Source organism: Chanodichthys erythropterus, chromosome 13, assembly GCF_024489055.1.
Source record: "Chanodichthys erythropterus isolate Z2021 chromosome 13, ASM2448905v1, whole genome shotgun sequence".
In the NCBI taxonomy this organism is placed as follows: domain Eukaryota; kingdom Metazoa; phylum Chordata; class Actinopteri; order Cypriniformes; family Xenocyprididae; genus Chanodichthys; species Chanodichthys erythropterus.
The window spans coordinates 2,038,647-2,062,046 of record NC_090233.1 but is presented as its reverse complement, the minus strand read 5'-3'; the positions used below and the strand labels follow the sequence as shown (position 1 = coordinate 2,062,046).

Here is a 23,400-nt window from a genome sequence, read left to right as displayed (position 1 = left end):
TTGCCAGTTAGTAACTGCGACGTCGTGGCAACGTTGTGTATCAATAGTTGTGTGTTGGTCATCAGTTGGTAATTCTTATATTTATTTATTTTTCTATGGGCGGACATGCAGTAGTTTAACCTAATTTATGTCCTCATTTGCCCAAACTAATGTAAAGGCTATTCCAACAGCTGTGAACGATGAATGCAGACTCGAAATGAATTCAATTCATTTATTTTGAAAAACACACAGAACATGAACAAAACTCCAAATAAAAATAATGAAATACACTCTATAAATAAAAACATATAGCCTACAGCGAAACATAAAATAAAACCATTCAAGACGTTTTGCTCTCAGTATCATTAAAAACATATGCTATGCTAACGTAACATTTTGCATAACATATATTTCAGACGATCAAGGAAATCACAAAGGTAAAAATATTAACAAAAGTACTTAAAGTAGACTGTGGGTAATGTTACTTAACCAATCTGACGCAGTTGTTGAACTTTATTGCTATAAAACTGACGAGAAACACGGAGAAACGTCGACGCTGTCCTCTCCAGCAGCTTGAATGTTTTCCCGGTTGCCATGGCAACTCTAACGGCCACCTGCACTAACGTAAACATAACAATAAAAAAAGGTTTTGCGTCTTTCCAAAGTTAACTTTATACATTTTTATAAAAGCCATTTATTCGTTGTCACCTCGGAAAAATAAATTCTCCTCTCAGAAAAATTAACTTTACACTCTTATCAACATACTGTGGGCACGCGCGCACTACATTTGTGGAGGCGCGCGCTGTATGTCACGTCACTATATATAAAAACCAGTCATCCATACTCTGATTTGGTGAAAAGAAACATTTTTTTTCTTAAGGGGACATTTCAGTCTTGTGTCTGACATTTAATTACACGTTTTATATTGCAAATTCTGGTAATAATAACATAAAGAATGTGTAAATGATGGTAATGAAATTACGAGCACATGACGTTGCTGCTACGTTGCCAGTAAGTCATGGAATGACCATTATATTACGAATAGAGGACGTATCTGGAACGTCCTTGGTAATCTTGTAACGTTTGGAGAACGTACTGACGACGATGTGATATCCCTTGTCAAAAAATCCTATTGGAATTTCATTTTATCTTTTAGGATCTTATTGGATTCTTGAAATCCTATTGGACATTCTGATATATTTTAATGGAATTTTACTTTGTCCTGTAGGATCTTATTGGATTCTTGAAATCCTATTGGTCATTCTGAAAAATTTTAATGGAATTTCACTTCGTCTTGTAGGATCTTATTGGATTCTCATAATCCCATTGAACATTCAGATTTATTTTAATGGAATTTCACTTTGTCCTTTAGAATCTTAGAATCTTATTGGACATTGTGATTTTATTTAATGGAATTCTACTTTGTCCTGTGACATTTATTTTAATGCTATTTATTAATTAGGCTAATTAATTATTTTAGAGTAACTTTACTTTTCTAGAGTAACATTGTGTGTTTGTGATTTATGAGGACAATTCATATGAATACACACCACACTAGAGGGACATTTTGTATTATGAGGACAGGGCCGGTGTCCTCATAATTCAGACAAAGTAGAAGTGCAAAATCAAAATTTCTGCTCATGTCCCCATAGTTCACAATTACCTGATTTTGTGTATACACTGTGTGCAGAATTATTTGGCAATTTGATTTTCTGATCATATTTTTTTTCCAAGCACATTTTGCCAATTCCAATCCAAATCAATCTTAACAACCACTATTCATATTGTGTTTAATCATTTATAAGTGATATATAATTGTTCATGAAGGCTGGAAATGAAAAATGCCTTAAATTCAGGTGTGCAGAATTATTAGGCAGGTTTTCTTTTACAGGCAAAATGAGCAAAAACGGTCATGACCATGGGACAGCAAAATTCTCATTGGGTCACTTATAAATGATTAAAAACAATATTAATAGTAGGCTAGTTATTAAGATTGATGTGGATTGGAATTGGTAAAATGTGCTTGGAAATATGATCAGAAAATCAAATTGACTAATATTTCTGCACACAAGCTGTGTATTGAGACAGCGCCCTCGTAGGTGGTTCTGTGGTACTGCACCCCCTCCCCTCTTGTTTGGAATCGAGGCATTTGATTGGCTGACAGCCGGGAGTCCTCATAATCTCTGGTTTTGTCAAACTTGTGTATTAATTTAAATGTTAATACAGTTTTCTAATTATCAAAAATATATTTTTATATAATTTATCAATCATAAATTAAATATATAACGCAGAGTGATTGTGCAGTGATGAAGGTCATTTGAAAGTTGTTATCAGTCAGTTTAAGTAACGTTAGTGATACGTCACAATCATTTCCCGTTGGACCAAATGGAAACACTAGCTGAGAAGACATCTACACTGTTAAAAATTGCTGTAGTTTTTACAGTAAATAATTACAATAGACTACTGTTTTTTTAATTTTACAGCATTACTGTATTTTGCCATGTGGGAGCATGCATAATTGCTGTGAATTTTAGAGGTCCAATAAGATACTGTGTGTTTTTTTTTTAAGGTAGATCACTGTTATTGCATGTTCCTATGACTTCTGCAGTAAATGCTTTTTTAAGAAGAAGAAAAAACAGTTGCAAAAGTTTTCGTCATCTTCAGTGGACATCTTGGGAGTTGGGACTTTCCAGTGCTTGGTTTTTATGTTTATTTATATTTGTATATTTTTATATGTATAGGTCTAGGTAAAAAAAAAAAATATTTTCATGAAAACTATTAAAATGGATTTATAGCGTTATGGAAAAGAGCTCTTTATAAAAGCAAACAACTTGATCCATATTCCATTCCAGTTGGTGGCGATAATGCACCAATAAGCTAGGTTGCCAACCGAAGAAGTTGGGACTTTCCACGCGCTTGCGTCTTCATCGCCAGCACTCAATTTTCGCGCTCAACTCTTGTTCTACGGTTACCGGAGGAGGAGGAGGAGGATCTCTAATGAGAGCGAGTCGAGGTGTGTTACATCTACAATATGGAATCCTTTTACATCCACTTTGCAAAATTGATTATTTGTCCAATTTTATGATGAATTTGCTTGATGAGTCAGTCGTCACAGATTAACGATTAACGTTAGCTGTCTATATTTTCTTCACCATTAAAATGTGGCCGGGCTGTCATTTTACTATAACATTTTTGATAACTGCTCGGTATAAAATTCTTTTACATTGTTGTTGGTAGTAGACATGTAAGCTTTTAAACGTTTTAGGCTTTTAACTTGATTGTGTAGGTTTTATGCAGTTAAATAGTGTTTAACTTGACTGCCAAGCCATTAACGTTAGTTTGCAATGCACATGCTTTATTGCTGTGCATTTATTAGCTTGTGAAGTTTATATTTTTTTAAAGTTGAAAATGTTTATCTGTCACTTTTGTAATAATGAGAGCAGTACAATCCTGAGTTTTGTGCAGCATGTGAAACTGCATAGAAATGTGCCTAAATCAGGTTTTAGATGTGCTGTACCTGATTGCCCACATATTTTCACTAAGTTTTCTTCATTGAAGTCCCACATATACAGAAATCACAGGGAACATCACCAGTCTACTCCTAAAGAGCATCAGGCACAGATGTGTGATAAAACTTTTAAATGCCATGTAGATTTTTGTGAAGTTCAATGTGGGACCCTAACACAGCTTTTGTCTCATTTAAAGAGCCATATTCAGTCAGGTCTGGAGATCCGGTGCCCATTTGGTTGCAACAGGACATTTAAGGTGAGATCTACATTTGCATCACATGTATCACGGACACATAAAATGTGCTCTGTAAACCATCTGATAGAGCCTGCTATGACCATGGAAACCTCAGTTTCAGATGTCGTGTCTGAGAGTGAGAGATCAGAAGTTGCAGAGCAAAATCTTTCTGAAGTTGTGGATGAATCTCTTTTTCTAAGAAATTTAACCCTCTTCTATCTGAAACTGCAAGCTAAATTGCTATTGCCTGAGTCTACCATTCAAGGCATTGTTGAAGAATTTCAAAACATCCATGACATTGGGCAGTCATTTTTTCTTAGCAAACTGAGAGAAAAGCTTGCTTTGCTTGAATTACCAGAGGAAAGGATTAATGATGTGATTGATCAGTTGTCTAGGGAGGATTTGCTGACAGCTTGTAATAGTGGAGTTCTAAGTACAGCACAGAGGAGAAGGACTACTTTCAAGCAAGATTTCCACTATGTTGAGCCAGTCCCTATTTTTTTAGGAGTCAGTGAAAGAAATGGGAAAGAGTGCTTTGCTCAATATGTCCCAGTTAAACAGACCATCAGTGCTCTGTTTCAGTGACAGTCTGTGAGGGATCAATATGAACAGATGCACTCGCAAACAGCTGAAAATGATCTGTTTCGGGATGTAAAGGATGGTAAGAATTTTTCTGAAAATTCTCTCTTTCAAACTGATCCATCATCTCTGGGTTTGATCATTTACCAGGATTCATTTGAGGTGGTAAATCCTTTAGGCTCAGCTAGAAAAAAACACAAATTACTGGCAGTTTATCTTACCTTGTCTGATATTTTACCTCACAACAGGTCAAACATAGACCACATGCAACTTGTTCTTTTGTGTAATGAGCAAGATTTTAAGTACTTTGGACCAGCTCATGTTTTTAGATCACTAATTGAAGATCTTAAAGATCTTGAGGAGAATGGTGTTGTGGTGAATGATGGCAAAACTTTGAAAGCTTCTTTGTGTTCCATCGTAGGTGACAACCTGGGATCCCACATGATTGGTGGTTTTGTTGAGAACTTTAGCCGAAGCCTACATTTCTGCAGGTATTGCACCATTGAGAGAGACTCATTCCATGCCACACCTTTAGAACCTGCTATGAAGCGAACTGTGGAGTCTTACGAGAGAAACATTCAGGAACTTGCTACCTTAGGCGATAATGTAGTTGATGGAGTCAAATTTAACTCTCCTTTTAATCAGCTGAATTCTTTTCATGTTTGTCAGCCTGGCTTGCCCCCCTGCCTTGGACATGACCTCTTTGAGGGTGTTGTGGCATCTGATCTTAAGTTGTACATTGATTACTTGGTAAATCAAGAGAAATTCTTTACTTACACAGAGCTTAATTGCTATATTAAATAGTTTAAGTACACAGGAAATGATGCTGCCAATAAACCAGCTGAGGTTAACTCGGGGAGTGAGAAGCTTTGTGGTCACGCTGTTCAGAACTGGTGTCTTCTAAGACTTTTACCAGTTATTGTTGGACACCGAATTAAGGATCCAGAATCAGAAGGGTGGCAGCTCATTCTACTCCTCAGACAAATTGTAGACCTAATTTGTGCACCCGCAATACTGGCAGATCAGGTTGCATATCTGAAAGTGCTCATTGATGAGTACATTCATTTTAGGTATGTGACTTTGCCTTCTAAGCCTCTCAAGCCTAAACATCACTACTCGTGCCATTACCCAGAGCTTATAAAACAATTTGGACCACTCATTCGCTTATGGACTATGCGGTTTGAGAGCAAACATACCTATTTTAAACAATGTGCTAGAAAATTGCACAACTTCAAAAATGTATGTGCAACACTTGCAGAAAGGCACCAGCTTCTCCAAGCCTATTTAAGTGCTGGAAACCTCTTTCAGCTTTCTGTGCAAGTTGAAAAAGGCTCTGAATTTTATTCTTGTGATTTTAACGAAGCGATCAGGGAATCAGTTGATCATTTTGATTTTCAGCCAGGCAATACATTAGTAGCTACTGAAATCACTTTGAAAGGAACAAAGTACAGGAAAGGCATGGTTGTTCTTTTGGCCAGTAATGATGAGGGTTTGGAGGTTGGCAGAATTAAACTAATTCTTGTTCACCAGAATTCTGTGGTTTACTTTGTGTCTGAGAAACGGTGTGCTGTGCGGTTGGTGGATTTGGGTGTATACTGCATAACAGATGAGGACCCAAGACATGTCTGTGTACTTCAAGAGGATCTATTAGATTATTACCCTCTTCAGGAGTATAACACATGTGGCTTGTCTGTGATTGTGTTACACCACTCTTTTCCATCTTTTTAAGGTATGTCTAATTTAGAGGAAATAAAACTTGCCATCTCCTCTTCGTTACCTGGTCTCTCTGATGAAACGCTTCAAAAATTTATCCATGGTCTTTCTGCTATTGGTGTTGAGACAAAAGATGACCTCCGGTATGTCAAAGAAGAAGACCTCATGGAATTCCTCAGGCCTATACAATGCCGCAAACTACTGAATGCATGGAAAAATGAAGGTATGTTTTATTTGATTTGATTTAAAATGATTAATGTCAATTTGTCAAATATTGTAAAATGTTTCATGTTCAAATTTCATTTTTTTTTTTTTTTATTTGGTTATTTGTGTTAGAACAATCCAGCTGCTCGACTCCCAAACGATCATCGCGTCAAGTTCTTTCAGATATATCAAGCCCAGGATCAGAGAGTTCAAGTTCTACACCATCTCGTTCTACTGCTTGCTTTTCTGCATCTTGCGCCTGGGCTGAAACATTTAAGGTGTCTTGGGAAGTCATGCCTTCCGAAATTAAACTGGCCATTGCAAATAAAAAAAGACCATCACCAGCTGATCGAAGGAAGCTAGTAAGAATGTTAGTGGATAACATGCAAAAACATGAAGTAAACCCATCAAAGGCACAGTGTCAGATTGTAGTGCAGAATATTGTTAAGCAGTACCCGGACAGCTTTGCTGATGTTCTGTCTGATGGAACAAAAATAGGTAGTGGGTATGCCTCTTTGCTCATGCAAGTTAAAACCCGTGTTGAACATGTAAACCGAAACAACACTTTAGCTCGTCGGAGAAAAGAACGACTACGATCATCGTGTAGAACCATAAGCCAGAGCTCAAGAAGGCTGGCTGATCAATATGGTTGTGTCAGTTGGCAGCCTGAGGAGTTTCCTGCAGGAGAAAATGATGACACTTTAGAAGAGAAGCGCAAGCAAATGGTGCTGCTTCATTCTACTGAAGGAATGTCTGGAGCCGATAGAGGAGAACTTCACAAGTTGATGGAGGTCACATATTACCGTCAGCGCCGTGATATAAACGCCACTCCACCACTGTCTGAACTAAAGAATTCATGGCCTTACCTGTTTTGTCTGAAGGGGATCTTTTTACATTTCCAATTGCTTACTGACATCTCACTGCTACAAAAAATCATGGAGAGCATTGAAGGAAAAGGAAAGAGGATTCTAAGATTTTTTCAAGAAAAGCCAACAAACAAAGAGGTGTGTGCTGTTCTGTCAAAGTATCAAGAGGGAAATTCTCTGGTCCTGTGCATCTTGAAACTCTTAATGGCCCATTTCAAAGAGAGAACAGAATCACTTCTAATTGAAGCTGATGTAAGTATAACATTTAGATTTTTAATGTCTTAAATATTTAATTGCAAATATTTAATGCAAAATTGATTTTTGTTTTTCTTAGGCAGCAGCAACTGCAGCCGACATGGAAAGAGAGGGATTACCGGATTCACCCGCACTGATCATCCAAGGTTTGTTGCTTTACGTTGTGTCTCTCTCCATCAATTATTTGCTTTCTAGCTCTTGTACCTCTTTGTCCTGTACTGTTTTTTTTTTGTTTGTTTTTTTTTTCTCACTTTAATGGCCATTTTAAAAATACATTTTTGCCACCTCTGTTCCTGTATTCTATTTCACAATTATATTCTCATTCCTATATTCAGGGCTCTCTCTGTGCCCTGTTTTTGTTGTTGTCTCTGAACCATTCTCTCTCAACAAAAATCCTTATTAGTAACATTAGTCTTCATTATAAATCCAATAGTGTATAGTGTCTATCTAAAAATTAAAAATTACATCATGATTTACTCTAGGGCTGCACGATGAATCGCATGAGATTGTCATGCGTGTCTCTTCAGAAAAGCCGGTTCTGTGATTAGCGGTAAATGTCCATAACCTGTAGTTCACGGACAAGCTACGCAATATCGCGTTCATAACCGCATGCGATTCATCTGTGATTATGAACGCAATATTGTGTAGCTTGTCAGCGAACTACGGCTCAGTATATTAAGTGCCGCTCCATTTGAAAGCAGGTGATGGACATTTACCGCTAATCACAGAACCGGCTTTACTGATGAGACACGCATGACAATCTCATGCGATTAATTCACTGAAAGGCTGAAATATGCTGAAAAGTGGATATTTTAGTTTATATGGTTTTAAATATGGATATTTTTCTTAAAACGAATGCATCGTTTCACTTCAGAAGGCCTGAGCCATGTGGAGTACTTTTATGATCGATGGATGCACTTTTTGGGCTTCAAAATCTTGCCTGTCATTCACTACCATAATAAAGCTGAGAAGAGCCAGGACATTTTTTTTTTTTTTTTTTTGTAACTCCGATTGTATTTGTCTGAAAGAAGAAAGTAATTTACTCCTAGGATAGCATGAGTAAACCATGGTAATTTTCACTTCATTTAATTCTTTTCAGACTATCCCTTTAAAGGGATGGTTCACCCAAAAATGAAAATTTGATGTTTATCTGCTTACCCCCAGCGCATCCAAGATGTAGGTGACATTTTTTTCTTCAGTCGAACACAAATAAGGATTTTTAACTGCAACTACTGCCGTCTGTCATTCAAATAATAGGTGCAGATGGGGACTTCGGCTATAAGAGTAAATAAAGCTTGCTTAGACAAATCCAAATTAAACCCTGCAGCTCGTGATGACACATTAATGTCCTAAGACACGAAACGATTGGTTTGTGTGAGAAACCGAACAGTATTTATATAATTTTTTACCTCTCATACAAGACACTTCAGAAAGATTTTGCTCTGCAACTTCTGATCTCTCACTCTCAGACACGACATCTGAAACTGAGGTTTCCATGGTCATAGCAGGCTCTATCAGATGGTTTACAGAGCACATTTTATGTGTCCGTGATACATGTGATGCAAATGTAGATCTCACCTTAAATGTCCTGTTGCAACCAAATGGGCACCGGATCTCCAGACCTGACTGAATATGGCTCTTTAAATGAGACAAAAGCTGTGTTAGGGTCCCACATTGAACTTCACAAAAATCTACATGGCATTTAAAAGTTTTATCACACATCTGTGCCTGATGCTCTTTAGGAGTAGACTGGTGATGTTCCCTGTGATTTCTGTATATGTGGGACTTCAATGAAGAAAACTTAGTGAAAATATGTGGGCAATCAGGTACAGCACATCTAAAACCTGATTTAGGCACATTTCTATGCAGTTTCACATGCTGCACAAAACTCAGGATTGTACTGCTCTCATTATTACAAAAGTGACAGATAAACATTTTCAACTTTAAAAAAATATAAACTTCACAAGCTAATAAATGCACAGCAATAAAGCATGTGCATTGCAAACTAACGTTAATGGCTTGGCAGTCAAGTTAAACACTATTTAACTGCATAAAACCTACACAATCAAGTTAAAAGCCTAAAACGTTTAAAAGCTTACATGTCTACTACCAACAACAATGTAAAAGAATTTTATACCGAGCAGTTATCAAAAATGTTATAGTAAAATGACAGCCCGGCCACCCTTCTGATTCTGGATCCTTAATTCGGTGTCCAACAATAACTGGTAAAAGTCTTAGAAGACACCAGTTCTGAACAGCGTGACCACAAAGCTTCTCACTCCCCGAGTTAACCTCAGCTGGTTTATTGGCAGCATCATTTCCTGTGTACTTAAACTATTTAATATAGCAATTAAGCTCTGTGTAAGTAAAGAATTTCTCTTGATTTACCAAGTAATCAATGTACAACTTAAGATCAGATGCCACAACACCCTCAAAGAGGTCATGTCCAAGGCAGGGGGGCAAGCCAGGCTGACAAACATGAAAAGAATTCAGCTGATTAAAAGGAGAGTTAAATTTGACTCCATCAACTACATTATCGCCTAAGGTAGCAAGTTCCTGAATGTTTCTCTCGTAAGACTCCACAGTTCGCTTCATAGCAGGAGTCAAATTTAACTCTCCTTTTAATCAGCTGAATTCTTTTCATGTTTGTCAGCCTGGCTTGCCCCCCTGCCTTGGACATGACCTCTTTGAGGGTGTTGTGGCATCTGATCTTAAGTTGTACATTGATTACTTGGTAAATCAAGAGAAATTCTTTACTTACACAGAGCTTAATTGCTATATTAAATAGTTTAAGTACACAGGAAATGATGCTGCCAATAAACCAGCTGAGGTTAACTCGGGGAGTGAGAAGCTTTGTGGTCACGCTGTTCAGAACTGGTGTCTTCTAAGACTTTTACCAGTTATTGTTGGACACCGAATTAAGGATCCAGAATCAGAAGGGTGGCAGCTCATTCTACTCCTCAGACAAATTGTAGACCTAATTTGTGCACCCGCAATACTGGCAGATCAGGTTGCATATCTGAAAGTGCTCATTGATGAGTACATTCATTTTAGGTATGTGACTTTGCCTTCTAAGCCTCTCAAGCCTAAACATCACTACTCGTGCCATTACCCAGAGCTTATAAAACAATTTGGACCACTCATTCGCTTATGGACTATGCGGTTTGAGAGCAAACATACCTATTTTAAACAATGTGCTAGAAAATTGCACAACTTCAAAAATGTATGTGCAACACTTGCAGAAAGGCACCAGCTTCTCCAAGCCTATTTAAGTGCTGGAAACCTCTTTCAGCTTTCTGTGCAAGTTGAAAAAGGCTCTGAATTTTATTCTTGTGATTTTAACGAAGCGATCAGGGAATCAGTTGATCATTTTGATTTTCAGCCAGGCAATACATTAGTAGCTACTGAAATCACTTTGAAAGGAACAAAGTACAGGAAAGGCATGGTTGTTCTTTTGGCCAGTAATGATGAGGGTTTGGAGGTTGGCAGAATTAAACTAATTCTTGTTCACCAGAATTCTGTGGTTTACTTTGTGTCTGAGAAACGGTGTGCTGTGCGGTTGGTGGATTTGGGTGTATACTGCATAACAGATGAGGACCCAAGACATGTCTGTGTACTTCAAGAGGATCTATTAGATTATTACCCTCTTCAGGAGTATAACACATGTGGCTTGTCTGTGATTGTGTTACACCACTCTTTTCCATCTTTTAAGGTATGTCTAATTTAGAGGAAATAAAACTTGCCATCTCCTCTTCGTTACCTGGTCTCTCTGATGAAACGCTTCAAAAATTTATCCATGGTCTTTCTGCTATTGGTGTTGAGACAAAAGATGACCTCCGGTATGTCAAAGAAGAAGACCTCATGGAATTCCTCAGGCCTATACAATGCCGCAAACTACTGAATGCATGGAAAAATGAAGGTATGTTTTATTTGATTTGATTTAAAATGATTAATGTCAATTTGTCAAATATTGTAAAATGTTTCATGTTCAAATTTCATTTTTTTAATTTTTTTTTTATTTGGTTATTTGTGTTAGAACAATCCAGCTGCTCGACTCCCAAACGATCATCGCGTCAAGTTCTTTCAGATATATCAAGCCCAGGATCAGAGAGTTCAAGTTCTACACCATCTCGTTCTACTGCTTGCTTTTCTGCATCTTGCGCCTGGGCTGAAACATTTAAGGTGTCTTGGGAAGTCATGCCTTCCGAAATTAAACTGGCCATTGCAAATAAAAAAAGACCATCACCAGCTGATCGAAGGAAGCTAGTAAGAATGTTAGTGGATAACATGCAAAAACATGAAGTAAACCCATCAAAGGCACAGTGTCAGATTGTAGTGCAGAATATTGTTAAGCAGTACCCGGACAGCTTTGCTGATGTTCTGTCTGATGGAACAAAAATAGGTAGTGGGTATGCCTCTTTGCTCATGCAAGTTAAAACCCGTGTTGAACATGTAAACCGAAACAACACTTTAGCTCGTCGGAGAAAAGAACGACTACGATCATCGTGTAGAACCATAAGCCAGAGCTCAAGAAGGCTGGCTGATCAATATGGTTGTGTCAGTTGGCAGCCTGAGGAGTTTCCTGCAGGAGAAAATGATGACACTTTAGAAGAGAAGCGCAAGCAAATGGTGCTGCTTCATTCTACTGAAGGAATGTCTGGAGCCGATAGAGGAGAACTTCACAAGTTGATGGAGGTCACATATTACCGTCAGCGCCGTGATATAAACGCCACTCCACCACTGTCTGAACTAAAGAATTCATGGCCTTACCTGTTTTGTCTGAAGGGGATCTTTTTACATTTCCAATTGCTTACTGACATCTCACTGCTACAAAAAATCATGGAGAGCATTGAAGGAAAAGGAAAGAGGATTCTAAGATTTTTCAAGAAAAGCCAACAAACAAAGAGGTGTGTGCTGTTCTGTCAAAGTATCAAGAGGGAAATTCTCTGGTCCTGTGCATCTTGAAACTCTTAATGGCCCATTTCAAAGAGAGAACAGAATCACTTCTAATTGAAGCTGATGTAAGTATAACATTTAGATTTTTAATGTCTTAAATATTTAATTGCAAATATTTAATGCAAAATTGATTTTTGTTTTTCTTAGGCAGCAGCAACTGCAGCCGACATGGAAAGAGAGGGATTACCGGATTCACCCGCACTGATCATCCAAGGTTTGTTGCTTTACGTTGTGTCTCTCTCCATCAATTATTTGCTTTCTAGCTCTTGTACCTCTTTGTCCTGTACTGTTTTTTTTTTGTTTGTTTTTTTTTTCTCACTTTAATGGCCATTTTAAAAATACATTTTTGCCACCTCTGTTCCTGTATTCTATTTCACAATTATATTCTCATTCCTATATTCAGGGCTCTCTCTGTGCCCTGTTTTTGTTGTTGTCTCTGAACCATTCTCTCTCAACAAAAATCCTTATTAGTAACATTAGTCTTCATTATAAATCCAATAGTGTATAGTGTCTATCTAAAAATTAAAAATTACATCATGATTTACTCTAGGGCTGCACGATGAATCGCATGAGATTGTCATGCGTGTCTCTTCAGAAAAGCCGGTTCTGTGATTAGCGGTAAATGTCCATAACCTGTAGTTCACGGACAAGCTACGCAATATCGCGTTCATAACCGCATGCGATTCATCTGTGATTATGAACGCAATATTGTGTAGCTTGTCAGCGAACTACGGCTCAGTATATTAAGTGCCGCTCCATTTGAAAGCAGGTGATGGACATTTACCGCTAATCACAGAACCGGCTTTACTGATGAGACACGCATGACAATCTCATGCGATTAATTCACTGAAAGGCTGAAATATGCTGAAAAGTGGATATTTTAGTTTATATGGTTTTAAATATGGATATTTTTCTTAAAACGAATGCATCGTTTCACTTCAGAAGGCCTGAGCCATGTGGAGTACTTTTATGATCGATGGATGCACTTTTTGGGCTTCAAAATCTTGCCTGTCATTCACTACCATAATAAAGCTGAGAAGAGCCAGGACATTTTTTTTTTTTTTTTTTGTAACTCCGATTGTATTTGTCTGAAAGAAGAAAGTAATTTACTCCTAGGATAGCATGAGTAAACCATGGTAATTTTCACTTCATTTAATTCTTTTCAGACTATCCCTTTAAAGGGATGGTTCACCCAAAAATGAAAATTTGATGTTTATCTGCTTACCCCCAGCGCATCCAAGATGTAGGTGACATTTTTTTCTTCAGTCGAACACAAATAAGGATTTTTAACTCCAACCGCTGCCGTCTGTCATTCAAATAATAGGTGCAGATGGGGACTTCGGCTATAAGTGTAAATAAAACTTCCATAGACAAATCCAAATGAAACCCTGCGGCTCGTGACGACACATTAATGTCCTAAGACACGAAACGATCGGTTTGTGTGAGAAACCGAACAGTATTTATATAATTTTTTACCTCTAAAACACCACTATGTCCAACTGCATTCAGCACTCTTTTAATGATGTCTGAGTGCGCTCTGACAACGGCAGTGATGTCTGACACTCATTGAAGTATATGCGCATCACTGCCGCTGTCAGAGCGCGAACAGACATCACTAATAGTGCTGAACGGAGTTGGACATAGTCTTGTATGAGAGGTAAAAAATTATATAAATACTGTTCGGTTTCTCACACAAACCAATCGTTTCGTGTCTTAGGACATTAATGTGTCATCACGAGCTGCAGGGTTTAATTTGGATTTGTCTAAGCAAGCTTTATTTACTCTTATAGCCGAAGTCCCCATCTGCACCTATTATTTGAATGACAGACGGCAGTAGTTGCAGTTAAAGATCCTTATTTGTGTTCGACTGAAGAAAAAAATGTCACCTACATCTTGGATGCGCTGGGGGTAAGCAGATAAACATCAAATTTTCATTTTTGGGTGAACTATCCCTTTAACATGAGCTATACAACACTTATTAATCTATGCCCTGCCATATTCTTATTTTATTTTTTATAGGTGAATCCATGACCCCAAGCAAGTGGATGTTGTCCGTCGAGAGGGAAGTTGTCCTGGGCCCATTTTCAGAGGCGTTCGTTGAGGGTCTGGCAGCATTGTTTGCGACCTATTACAACTTAAATCTTGCTTATCAGGATGACGCTGCATGCACGCTGGAATTTATTCAGAGGTATTTCAGAGCATAAAATCTTACTCAATATTTATTGTTACTTTCACTTTTTTTATTTTTTATTTTTTAGGTTTTCAATTTAGGATAGTTTATCAGAATTAGATATTTTATGGAAAAGTTTTCAAATGAACAACAAATTGCTAACCACATACTGAATAGAGAATTATTTTATTCACTGCATGTTACTAAAAAGTGCAAAGTGCATCTGGATTAAAAACTAGACGAGCACAAGCAGATGCTTCAAGTTGCTTTTCTTCAGTACTTCATTTCCAGCAAACATTCACTCTTTTTTCATTGTAGACTATTTATGAATAACCACCTGGATTCAATTAGCAAGAGTAGAATGCCAAGAGTATAGCAGTTAAGTATAGCACAGCTGTAGCAAATAATCTATTATAAACGTGCAAATAATTCAAATACTACAAACAATGCTAAAACCATATAAAAAAAAATAAAAGAAATTATTATAATGACTAAAATAACAATGAATCTATCTAAATATCTAAACTTGTGTATTTATTAAATACAAATAAGTTGGTCAGTGAAAATATTGGAAATATTTCCTTTGTACTTTTTTTTTTTTTTTTTTTTCAGTTAAAGTTGAAAGAGTATTGACATCACAGATTCTTGATTTTATTGCATTTTACAAAATGTGGTTGCACTTCCAATACAGTACAACTACCTTGTCTTAAATCTCTTAAGGAGATCATTTAACAGCTGTATAGTCACTGCAGTCTTCCTGTACACAGTGCACTAGATGCAGTGGATTGCAGTGTGTAATGATTTACATGTTCTATAGCCAACTTTTTAGAAATTTTAAATCTGTATAATAATATAATCTGTACATTTTGTTTATTGTAAACATGGAAGGCTAAATATTTTTACATTAATTTCTGATAAAATTAAATATGACCCCTACTCTTCATTGAAATTAAATGTAATTTGAATTGTCTGACTAATTTTGAATTTTATTTTTAAGTGTATATTGTTTTTGATAATTAGATGGTGTGTGTGTGTGTGTGGGTGTTTTTTTTTTTTTTTTTACACAGAGGACTTGTGGGCATCAACCCGGAAACTGGATCAAAAGTTGCTGCTGGAAAGCGAGACAAGAAAATGCATGGAATGAACCCACATGTATGCACACTGTTGCGTAAACTAATGGACTTTGAATGGCTTGTCATTTAAAGATTTCCAATAGAATTGATACCAGAGACTGACCCGATTTGAAGTTCATATTCTTGCCTTTAAGGTAGGCACAGTTCAGACCATTTCTTTAGTTTATGACTTTAGAACAATCACTTTAGGAATATGTGCACTGCATAGTTAATATTTAAGTGCTGCTGTTCTCCGAGGTTTTTTCCAAGGCTAAAGCCTTACATTTAATGTGCAATTTCCTCTTTTTTTTTCTTTTTTTTTTTCTCCTCCATTGTTTTTCCAAATACATTTTGGAATCAGGTTGTTAAATAGCCATTATTGCACAATAAATTTGTTATATTAATGAACCAAGGCTAAAGCCTTGCATTTAATGTGCAATCTTTTTTTACATTTTTTTTTTGTTTCACCAAATACATTTTGGAATCTGGTTATGTTAAATAGCCATTACAATAAATTTGTTATGTTAATGAACCTGTTATTGTGAGTTTTATTTGACAAAAATGCTTTAACTTACAGCAAACAAATAGTGAATTGAATTCCACATCAAATGCTCTAATTTACTGTAAAATGTATAGCAGTACATGTAAGTTCATTGTTGCTCTTGTAATTTCACTTGCATTCATAAACATTATTTCGACTTTAATTTTAGTTACAGCTGTAAAAAATGTACAGAATATTCATGTATATAAGGCAGTGTGCTGTGTTTTTTACAGTACAATTGTAGTTAATGATTTACAATACTCTTGGAAATTTTACAGTATTACTGGCAACCAAAATTGCCAGTAAGTTACTGTAAATTTTACAGTACATTTGTAGTTAACAATTTACAGTGCTCTTGTAAATTTTACAGTCTTACTGGCAACCGGAGTTGCCAGTAAGTTACTGTAAATTTTACAGTCAATTTTTTACAGTGTATGATTTGGACCTTTTTGAAGTAACTATTATACGAAAGGTAAGTTATACTAATTTATTCGTCAGTTTAACTGCATGTTCAGTTTGTTCATGTTTTGTAGTCTCCTCGCTGATTACAGTCAGAAAGCAGCTAGCGCGCGATTCTAACGGTCCGTTAGCACCATTAGCATCGCGCTAGCTGCTTTCTGACAGTTATTGTCATTCTGTTAACAGATTGTCAGGATCAGCGATGCTTGTCAGTAGTTAGTTTTAAACTTGTTTTCTGTCAGCAATGTATAATTGTAACTGTAACATAAAATTGTCTAGCAAGTAGCCGTCATAATATTGCATTGTCATGACTACAATCTGTGAAAGGGAGGGGTTTCCCATTCCCACCCAGTAGGCTACAGTGTCCTGACATGCTGCCCTTATGAAGAAATACTGTAGTAAACTATATTATTTGTAGGATACTGTAGCATAATATATCATTTAATAAATTACAACATACTGTAGTATTAACTATAATGAACTGATAAACTGTAATATATTGTAGTATACCTTAGTTTTTACTACAGTAAACTGTGGTGTATTGAACCCTATAGTTGTAAAAACTTAGTACAGTATTGGGTAAAGTAATTTGCTTATATTACTATAGTAGATTTACTAAATCATCTATAGAATTACCACAACAAATTCATTCAAGTTACTGTAGTAACTTTACCATATGGTTAAATAACACTAGAGTATTTACTAAAAATTACTATATTATTTTTTTCGTGTGGGTTCTGTTAAATATTACTACAGTTTAGCTTGGTTTAAAGAGATTAAGAAACCTAAAGAGTTCAAGATGTGTTCTTGTTAACTTATTAATACACAAATTGTCAGTCTTAACATTTATACTGAAAACAAACATGCTGAATAATGGCAAATTTAAACTTATTGATGTTTTTTTTATATGACAGCAGACATCAAATAATGTCTGAAAGCCCTAGCCACTGGAGGATACAGATATCACTTCAGAAGAGAGATGCATCAATGCTTTTAAAGGTTAGTTAAATGGTTTGATAGGTGTACGTTAAAGTGAAATTAATTTGTTTAATAAAGCTGTCTCAGGTTGATTGTTATTTACAGTGATGATTTTTCTTCTCTGTTGTGTAGGGAGAGGTGTTCAGCTGTACTGAGTTTGATAAGGGGGATTTTCTGCTGAGGAGGCTCAAGCAGTGAAGAATATATCATCATGACGCCCTCAAAGTAGTCACGTTTCAGTTTCATTACAATGGAAAACTCCTCTGGTATGTAAAAGTGTTTAATGTGTATGTAAGATTGTAATTATGAGCCTGTTTACACATGATTTGTTTTGGTTGATCTGATCACTGGGAGCTGGGAGACACATTGCCATTTGCACCTGGTGTTTTAATCCCTCTCTTTTGTTCATTTTCATCCACTTCTGTCCTGATTTTGTCATAGTTCAATTAATGCTGGACAGTTTGAGCAAAAATCTGTATCATTTTTTTGTCTTTTTTTAAAGATTCTCGCGGTTTCAAGGTATATATAATATATATATTATACACACACTCCCACGGCATTAACCTGTTGTCTGGACAGGGTTGTGTTCTTTTCTCAGCCGCGATGATATGTAATACTGAAAGTTGTTAATCAAGATTTGATGGATGAACTCGTGGCTCAGTTGGACTTGTCGTGTCAAATGTGAAGACTTTTCAGTTTTATTGGCGTCAACCAGGGGCGGTTTCTTCATTAGGGTGACGCACCACCAAAGTGAGAAAGGGACAGATTTTTCAATCACATTCAACCACAGAGTTACGCTAGCTGTCACTGCTAGGCTGTTTGTTCTGCCTCTGGATATAGTCCAATCAGCGTCGAGTCACGCTCTGTGGAGTACCGCCTCTTTTGGGGCGATTTCAGTCTGGCCGAGATTTGCCCCGACTGCTCCCATAGACCTCCATTCAAAGAACTTTTTTTTCGAACTGCAGGCACTGCAATGCAATCTCTATGGGTTTCGAGAGGGCTTGCACTAACGTGCTTTCGTCATCATACATAACCTGAACTTGTGCAGCGATTGGTGGAAACAAACATACCTCTATTAATTTTTTTTTTTTTAAAGCTGAAGTGACATTTAATAATTTCCTCAGTGCATAATTTACATTTCAAAGACATATTCTCCATCTGTAAATGTTAGAAAGTTGAGAAAATATTTCCATTTTGCAGTCAGGTGAGGACGAGCCTTCAGCAAGCACAAACTTCTGTGAACGTGCGCCGCCGCGTGCACGCGCGCCAAAGAGACAGAGTTCAATCTGAGTAAAATACATTTTGCTAAAAATATTTGTTGAAAATTTATTTTTGTTTGCGAACATAATTATGCCATATGTAGAATTTCGAACCAACAACTAAGTGTATTTGTATGATAGCAGTAACTGTGTAGTGACTGTTGTAGGGTAATCAAAATAATAATAATAATGATTAGTCTGTTCTTTTGTTTTTATTTATTTTCATTTTTAGTTTAGTGTATTTAACTTCTGCTTTAAAAAGCATTTTGTTTTTAGATTGTAAAGTTACAATTTTAGAATATAGCCTGACCCTTTTTTTGCACATAATATAGCATATCTTGTTTTTATAGCCTTCAATATGAACATTGTCTCTAGGACAATATTGGGCAGGACGTGAAATAATTTTTTAAAAATTAAATACAGATTTTTTTTTTTTAGATCCCAGCCCTATGGCATGCTCTAAATACTGAATTTTCCATGTTTTAGATAAGCAGTAATGATACATTATGATGTCACTTGTTAAATGATTATTTAACAATTAGCCTATTCATTTCTGCATTTGTAATTTTTTTTTTGCGCCCCTCCCAAAAAATGTTTGCACCAGCCGCCACTGGTGTCAACATCTTTGCTATTACTTTGGTCATTTCGACCACATGAACTGAACATCTACACTATGAAAACAATCCGAATGCATTTTCAACTACCTCTGGAAGTGATTGAAAGTGGACAAGCTCAAAACCTTTTAGATCTCGTTTACGCCTTTATTTAGCATTGTGCACTGACGATTGACTAAAACTAGCTCATTACCACTTGTATAGCGTAGTATGTCATGGCATTGTGTACTACGATGTCAGACTGACCGGTCGGTTACTAGTCTGAGCCGATTCCAGTCCTTGGCTGGTCGATCGGTGCATCTCTAATTTTTTCTGGCACTAGCAACCAGGGATGCATTGCAAACTATTTTCCTCTGTACAGTTTAAATGCATGACTAACTACAGCATGTACAGGAATTCTAATGTATAAAACTTATTTTAAAAAAAATACTGAATATAGATTAAATCTATGTAATAGAAAACAAGAACTAGTTTTAGGCTCAGCCTTGAGGAGTTTTTTTGTACATAGATGGCAAATACCATTTCTCAATAATTGTAATGTTTTGTAAACTTGCGTTCTGTTTATTTCTCTCTCTTACAGGCTACATCAAAAATAAATTCAATGTTGAAGCAAATATAATTATCCGTCTCCTTGTGCAGACAAATGCAAGTTGGCAAAAAGGCACCACAGTGACTTTGTCAGTGTGTGTAAACCAGACTGATTTCTGGAACATTGTATTTCACAGTTACTGCTTTATAGTTAATTGTTTTTTTGTTGTTGTTGTTGTTGTTTTTTGTCTGTAATGAAGCCTCTCATGAATATAATCTAGAAAGAGTAAAAAAGGTAATAAATTCAATATAATTCAAGTAATGAAAGAAGAGTAAATTAAATAAAATACTAATGAAAATAAAACATGCATTTGTTGATTTGTCTTTTATTTCAAATCACGTCTGACATTTATAATGTGACTGCAGGTTATGCAACATGTATTGAACAATGATACGTGTCTACATCAAGGTGAGTTTAAGTAAACTGTAAAACACAATCAAAAACTACCATTGGTTAGTTAAGGATACAGTGGAAAAGTGCAACTTTAGAATTCTGTAAAGATTCTTTAAGATTAAAAATAAATAAATACAAATTCACATATAGTCCTGAATAGGGACCCAATTGGATCCCATTAAAATCCTGTAGAAATTATCCTACAGGATATTTATTTATTGTCTTATAAGACAATTCTCACAGAATCCTATAAGAATCTTTTAGGACAAGACATAAATATCCTATAAGACAGTTCCTAACAGAATCCTATAGGAATGGTTCCAAAATATGATAGAAATTCTAATAGAAATCCTGTACAGATTTCTTATTGGAATCCTTTAGGATTTTTTGACAAGGGATGGTAATTTGATGGTAATATTATTACGGGCATACAACGTTGTAGTTACGTTACTAGTAAGTCATGGAATTACCAATATATTACGAATAGAGGACGTATCTGGAACGTTCTGGGTAATCTTATAACGTTAGGAGAACGTACTGACGACGTTGTGAGATGGTAATCTGAAGGTAATGAAATTACTGGCATGCGACGTCGTAGTTACGTTGTCAGTTAGTAAGTCATGACATTACCAAAAAGTACGAATACATTACGTAACTGTTACGTCGTGTGTTAGCTGGGTGGTGGCTCACTTTGCGAAGTGAATGTGTCCAATTTTGGATAGACCTCTTTGACAAGCTGAGAGAAGACGGGCACTTCGCAGACACTTTTTTGGACAAATCTTTGGTCCAGTTCTGTTTCCTTAACAAAATTCAGTTGAGTTTATCTCGTTAATCTAATTGCCTTGCTTGCCTATACATTATTTAATTCATATTGAAGAGACCCAGCAAGCACTTTTGGGCCGATTCCGGCAGAAAAGCGGCACTGTCGGCTCACTGTCGACGTCGATGAAAAGATTATGGGCCATAAGTCTGCCGATTCTAGCGCATCTGGCTAACAGACAGCGTTTTCTTTATGGGCCGGTCTCGGCTGAAATGGTTGTACTCGCGGCAGGTCCATATAACTCGGTCTATCGGCCCGAGTTCGTTTCATAATAGGCGGGCCCCCAAATATCAAGCACTTTTGGGGCGATTCAGGTTTAAACGCGCCAACATCGACTCAATTTCAGAGTCTGTGAAAAGTTAACGGGCCAGAGCCGTGTCGACTGTACGGCTGACAGACGGCCTTTGAATGGGCCGATCACGACTGAAAGCTCGTTACTGTTTTCGGCCCGAGTTTGTTTGTCACGGGCGGGCCACTGCTGGAATTAAGGACTTCAGCCGCCTGAAAATGAGTTTTGGCGGTTAATCCTGAGGAGAATCCTGGAGTCAACATTTCGTGATCAAGAGAAAGGATCAGCTGCAAAACGGTAAGCAATTGAATTTATTTAATGTTCAGTTTAGTGTTTTAAAATGGATTAATTAATGGTTTGCAATGATAACGTCAGTATCCATTCGGTCCCAGAGAGTGATAGTTTTGAATAGCATATGTTTAATAGAAGAACTGCTGAGCACTGTTGGCTATGCAATGATATCGAGTTATATTTTGTCTACTAAAATCAGTCAGTTAATCTTTTCCAACGAGTGATTATTGAATTGAGTCGGAGTATGCAGTGGCGCCATATAGGCCTGTATAGCACAACGTTTCTGGTGGAAGAATTTGCTTTTTCCCCACAAAAACTTTCTATTAATAATTGTTAACATAAGAGCAATAATAATTGTGTTATAAAATTGCAGCTTCGCCGTCAGAGTTCCTTTTTTATATATATAGGCGGCATTATGCTATTTTGTGTAGGCTAAATACCTGAACATGTACTGCTTTAAACAGTCTGTGTCAATAAACATAAATGCCATGTCAGATATCACTTATGTTCAACCTTTGCAGTGTAATGATGGCTTTCCTTGATGTTGAAAAAAAATGCCTCTCAATAATGCCTTTTACGGGAAAAGTTTATATCCCATACAATGTTTAAAATCATAGTACTTAATATATTTTAATGCAAAGGGAATTTCTATGATTTTGAGTGATCACAAACTAAAGTTTAACCTGAACACTGTTTGGAGTCTGACACCAAATCTTTTATTTTTTTACAGATATTTTAAACTCATGCATAAACTTTGGATGCAATTTATCAAATATATAGGAGCTAAAGAAAAGTAATGCTTAAGACTTAATAATGACCTTACAATATGTATTCCTTTATTTCAAAGCTGCAGTTCAGAGAAACCCTGCTGAAATGGAGGATGAGGGGACCATGAAGAGGTGGCTGCAACTGGCAGCAAATTGAAAGGGCGGATGCATGGTAAGTCTTCTTAGTGTTGTTCAGGGGCGTCATGTATAACTTTCCATAGATTTCATACTAAAAGTTTGCGTACGCATAAAAGCCAGATTTTCACGAATTTTCAAAATTATAACACCATGCTTACGCCAGAACTTGCGCAAAATTATCTTTATAAAACCCAGTCAGCTGAAGATTGTGCATACATGAATCTTTTCCTGTCTCCTCCGTGAAATCACCATATATGGAGCTTACAACCCCTAGTTTTATTATGCATTACGTCACCTGCATATCATTTCCATGCATATTCCCATCCACGTGACACTGTGTTTAACTGTACAAGACATAAGGAAAATATGACGATAAATGCCATCAAATTACATTGCTAAAAATCATTCACTCTCCTTCTCGTTTTAGAAAAAAATAAATCATATAAAATACTGTTCAGAATGGTTTCAGTGAAGAGTTATTTTAAACCGTTGTCTAGTAGCCAAATAGTATTTTTTTTTCAAATGTATGCATTTTTGTCTATAAAGTAAACATAGCCTATATTTTAGGATGTTTATATATTTTTAATTGAAACAGATATTCAGGCTTATTTTTGCATTGTAAATTATTGTACAACTCAGCGCATCACTGACACACATTTTAAAAATAAAACGTGCGTATCTTAC

At 36.4% G+C, this 23,400-nt stretch overlaps 1 long non-coding RNA gene and 1 pseudogene across 1 annotated transcript; both read left to right on the top strand.

Annotated features, from left to right (window-relative positions):
• Positions 1-3,214: 3,214 nt before the first annotated feature.
• Positions 3,215-15,791, top strand: LOC137033552 (uncharacterized; annotated as a pseudogene).
• A 1,554-nt stretch (positions 15,792-17,345) lies between these two features.
• On the top strand, positions 17,346-20,739 carry LOC137033554 (uncharacterized). The gene is made up of 3 exons (XR_010896850.1): positions 17,346-17,577; positions 17,689-17,822; positions 20,010-20,739. It is a non-coding gene; the product is annotated as an uncharacterized lncRNA (long non-coding RNA).
• The last annotated feature ends 2,661 nt before the right edge of the window (positions 20,740-23,400 follow it).